The sequence below is a fragment of the Ruditapes philippinarum genome, unplaced genomic scaffold (assembly GCF_026571515.1).
Source record: "Ruditapes philippinarum isolate M1 unplaced genomic scaffold, ASM2657151v2 ctg7706_1_1_1_1, whole genome shotgun sequence".
Lineage (NCBI taxonomy): Eukaryota > Metazoa > Mollusca > Bivalvia > Venerida > Veneridae > Ruditapes > Ruditapes philippinarum.
Window position 1 is genome coordinate 15,565 of NW_026860454.1, and position 5,188 is coordinate 20,752.

Here is a 5,188-nt window from a genome sequence, read left to right on the forward strand (position 1 = left end):
AAACTTAAAAAAAAATCTTCTTTTAAAGACCCAAAGAGCTAGACCTAAGATATTAAGCATGAAACATCTTCTAAATGAGTGTCTACCAAGATTGGTTTAATAAAAAGCCCTGGGGTCAAAATTGGCCCGCCCAGGGGGGCATTGATTTTTCCCTATATGCATATAAGTAAAAAACTTAAAAAAATCTTTTTCTTCCCAAAAAAACCCAAAGAGGCTTAGAGCTAAGAATATTTTTGGCAATGAAACATGTTCTAAATGGATGTTACCAAGTTTGTTCAAATAAAAGCCATGTGGTCAAAAATTTGCCAACCCCAGCGGGTTCATTGATTTTCCCTATATTGCATAATAGGTAAAAACTTTAAAAAAAAAATTCTCTTAAAGAACCCAAAGACCTAGAAGCTAAGATATTAAGCATGAAACATCTTCTAATCAGTTTTCTACCAAGTTTGTTCAAATAAAAGCCCTGGGGTCAAAATTTGGCCCGGCCCCAGGGGGTTCATTGATTTTCCCAATATTGCATATAGCTTAAAAACTTAGAAAAATCTTCTTTAAAGAACCCAAAGAGCCTAGAGGCTAAGATATTTAGGGCATGAAACATTTTCTAAATGAATGTCTACCCAAGATTGTTTCAAATAAAAAGCCCTGGAGTCAAAATTGGCCCCGCCCCAGGCGGTCTTTGATTTTCCCCCTATATATGCATATAGTAGTTAAAAAAACTTAGAAAAATCTTCTTTTAAAGAACCCAAAAGAGCTAGACCTAAGATATTTAGCATGAAACAATCTTTCTAATGAGTGGTCTACCAAGATTGTTCAAAATAAAGACCTGGGGTCAAATTTGGAAAATTTGGCCCCAGCCCCAGGGGTCATTGAAATTTTTCCCTATATACATGTAGTAAAACTTAAAAAATCTTCTTTTTAAAGAAACCAAAAGAGCTAGAGCTAAGATATTTTTAACATGACACATCTTCTAATGGGTGTACTACCCATAATTTGTTCAATAAGCCTGGGGTCAAAATTGGCCGCCGCCCAGGGGTTCATTGAATATACATAGAGTAAAAACTTATAAATCTTCTCTTAAAGAACCCCAAAGAGCTAGACTAAGATATTTAGCATGAAACATGTTCTAATGGATGTTTACCAAAATTTTTTCAAATAAAAACCCTTGGGTCAAAATTGGCCCCCCAAGGGGTATTGATTTTCCCTATATTGAATTTTAATTAAAAATTAAAAAAACTTCTTTTAAAAAAAAAGGTAAGCTAAAATTTTCAAAAATTTCTAATGGGTTTTCTACCCAAATTTTTCCCAAAAAAAGCCTTTGGGGTTAAAATTGGCCCCTGCCAGGGGGGGGGGGGGGAAAAGTCATTGTTTTTTTGTTTTTGTGTATAGTAAAAACTTAACATCATGAAACATCTTCTAATGGGTGTCTTCCAAGTTTGTTCAAATAAAAGCCCTTTGGTTTAAACTGGCCCCGCCCTGGGGGCCTATGTACAGGTGAGCGACCCCAGGGCCATCATGGCCCTCTTGTTTATTCTCTTTCTCTCCATTACATTTGCAAATTACGGGCAGATGCTTTACACAATAATGATAAACCGAATGGCATTACGCCAATATGAATGGCTGGCCCATCGGTTAACCGAACATGATGCAACATACGTGACTGTAAGACACATAATCAAACATTGCTTGGCTTTTTTACAGACTCAATCAAAGAGAGGCTGTAATGTGCATGTAATTCTACTGATTTAATGCTTCCAAGTGATCTTTTTTTTCAATGTATTTTGAAAAAGTCTATTCATTGAACAATATCTCCTTTTTGAGATCTGCCAGCACAGTTAAAATCTATTGATCATAAATAATTTTGTACCTAATGATACTGTGTTCCAACGGTTACCCTATGATTGTGTATTTTTTGTAATTAAACAAATGAATTTCTCCAAACTAAATTATCTTGGAATTTGTACAAAGAATTTATTCAAAATATTTGTTTATTTAAAGAAAATACTTGTAGGCTAATCTTAATTTTGAATCATTTGGTATCGTTCTGACTTTTTCTTAATAAACTTTCTATAAGCAATGATCACTTGTTACTTAAAGTCGCTTGTTACTTAAGTGTAAACAAAGAAAATGAATAATTTCTACAAAACATTTATATGCATGAATAATTCCTCTCTAGAATAGAATAATAATAATATGTCATGGTGATTGAACTTTGGGCAGAAGTGCAAAAAACTCGATGGTCAACTTTGCTTATTGTCTAGCACCATGTAGAAAGGACTAAAATAATGAAACCGTTTAATTTTTGAACCCTTAAAGATTTATAATCCTTATTTTCTGGCAGAAATTTTTAAGAAATAATTAAATGTGGATGTGATGGGGAAAGAAATAATAATCTGTGTTTAAAAGATTTGACAAATATGAAATCCCCGAGTATGGAGGTGAAAAAATAGGACAAAGATTATCACGTGGAATAAGTATAAGACTTCTTGTGTTTTAAAAAAGTTACAGTTCATATCGGGGGATGTTATAAGTTTAACAATTAGTTTTCGGCAGAATTATAAGTCAATTATTAAGAATCAAATTCAATAATCTTGAGTGAAGTGTAATACTCGGTTTGATCTATCAAAAACATGAAATGTCAAGGGAGGAAATTTCAACTTCATCAAACGACATTCAATACAAATTTACTTCCCCTTTTAGCAAAATATATAATTATATTCTAAAACACAATGCAAAATAAATTGTGAATAGGATTAAGAATATTTTTCACAGTTGTTTTTCCTTGTGTCTTTAGGTTAGCGTTTATCCCTGCGTGATCGTAAGAGGCGATAAAATGGGTTCAAATAACTGGAAGCATTTCTTGACTCCAATAGTGAGGTGGTTTTGACGCCTGATGTTGCTTAATGTTTGTTACACGTGAGGTTAGTCAAAATCAATTGACCGTTTCGGCGCCATATCATACATGTTTTTGTTTGCTTGTTTTTTACCTAAAATTTCCTCAGATTACTGGTTAATTTTTTGAATATTTAAAATGATTTTTTCATTGAAATTATCAAATTTTCCAATAAAGACGATAATAATGTTTTTCAAACGTATAACTGGGTTAAAAATATTTTGTTATTTTTCTATATTAAATTTTTTGCGATGCTTTGTTTTCCCTTGCACCCAAATTTACTTTTTTTCGAAATTTGCAAATAGTCAAAAAAAACACATTAATAACTCACATTAATATTTTTTTAAATTAAAAATGATCAGGAACTTAAAAAATGATGCTGGGAAAAAAAAGAATTTATTTTTACTCCCCTTACCGCAAAAAATAAAAAATAAAAAAAAAAAAAAACAATTAAAAACCGATTAAAATACTTACATTAGAACCGACTTTTTGATCTTAAAGTATCGTAAATCATACATCTTTAACAATGGCAAAGTACTTAAAACTACCAAAAAATTAATATCTCTAACATTTTCACACGATAATGTTTAAAAGAAAAAAAAATTTTTAAAGGGTAGAATAGTGGTTTATGACCAAGTTTTTAAAAAAATCATCTTTTGCTTTTCTTCTCAAAAGGGCATCCTGTAGTATGGAATATAAAGAAAAAAATGATATTTATTTTATCACAAATGAAAGGTTTACAACTCAAAAGAGTTATTTCCCATTGAAGCACATTACGTTAGCGCATTTTAAGCTATGATTGTATATTACAAAAATTTAGTCACCTCAACAGTAATATCGTATGGGATAATTAGAATTTAGAAACAATTAATATCTCAATTGTAATCTAACATTTACCTGTATGTTCTAGAATACATTTGATGTGGATCAGTGTTATCTTTTAGCTCAAGGCTTATATAAAAGTATTTTGGACATCATAGTTGAAATTTAAACATGTCTTAACATATTTTATGCATGCATAGATTTACCTAAAAACAGTCTTCAATGCTTTCTTTTTTAAAAAACCTGAAAAATATTTAAAAAGCTTCCGGTGTTCTACGTTAATAAATAAGGTCCATCCGCCTTTCAGATACTGAGAGTACACACACTGACAGTTTCTTCTCTAAACCTGCATAAATATCTAGTAAAATTTAAAAAAAAATTCAATTATCTCTAGACCTGCTTTGTGACGCATAAATAGATGTTTGCCAGGAAGTATCATTCTGTTGGCCGTTGTAAATCATGTTTGTACAAATCATAACTAAAGGTGAGTCTTTGTGTTAGTTGTGATGTATAGATATTGATAAAAGAAGAACAACCTGCATCTCACATTCTTACCAGCTGCATCTCCATACATCAGACTCGGATGCCCCACTTTATAAAGAAGCGATGGCAGATATGCCTCAAAAGAAGAAACACAAGCTTGAAGACGAGGTAACACAAGATGGAACAACCAGTAATAGTTTCAAATTTTAATTCGCTATCGATACGCAAAATTACTCTGGCCATATTTCAGTATTTGCAATATCATAAATGGCAAGGACAGACATATATGAATATATAAAAGGTATATAACGGGCTTAAATGTACCTAGCAACGTTATCAATTTTCTTGTTCTTATAACATATAACTATTAACAATATTTTTACTAAGCCAAAAAAATGTACAATGATATTTAATTCTAAGGTATTTAGTTGTAACATGGGCTTAATTATGACTTTACGCCTAAGTAAAAAAAAAAACAATCACCAAGGCTAGTTAAACAACTTGCTAGAATGGAGAGAAATGAGAGCGGTATTAAAAGAAGAGTGAATCGAGATCGAATAATGAATCTGAAGAACATAATGAATATTTCACACAAAACAACTCATACTCATACTGAAAATGTCGTTAAAAAACTGACAACTGCTGAAATGAAAACATTGTGGAACAAAATTTGGCAGAAACCAATTAAATGTCATTACTGAAATAGTGTATAATAATAATGAATATGAAATATGAAATGGACTGTTCGAGGATGTTCGAGGAATAAAAGATGGATTTAAACGTTTACATACAATTGGAACGTGAACAGTACTAATTGACTGTTGAGTAATATTATGAGAAGATAAGTTACGCTATTTGTGTTTATTTTTTGTCAAGGGACCCGATTTTTATCAATTAATCCCTTTGATTTCCAGCTAAAATTAAATTCGGAATGAGGAATTCCTTCCGATTTCTATAATGCAAAGTCACATATTGGTTTCGCTCCGGTGATTC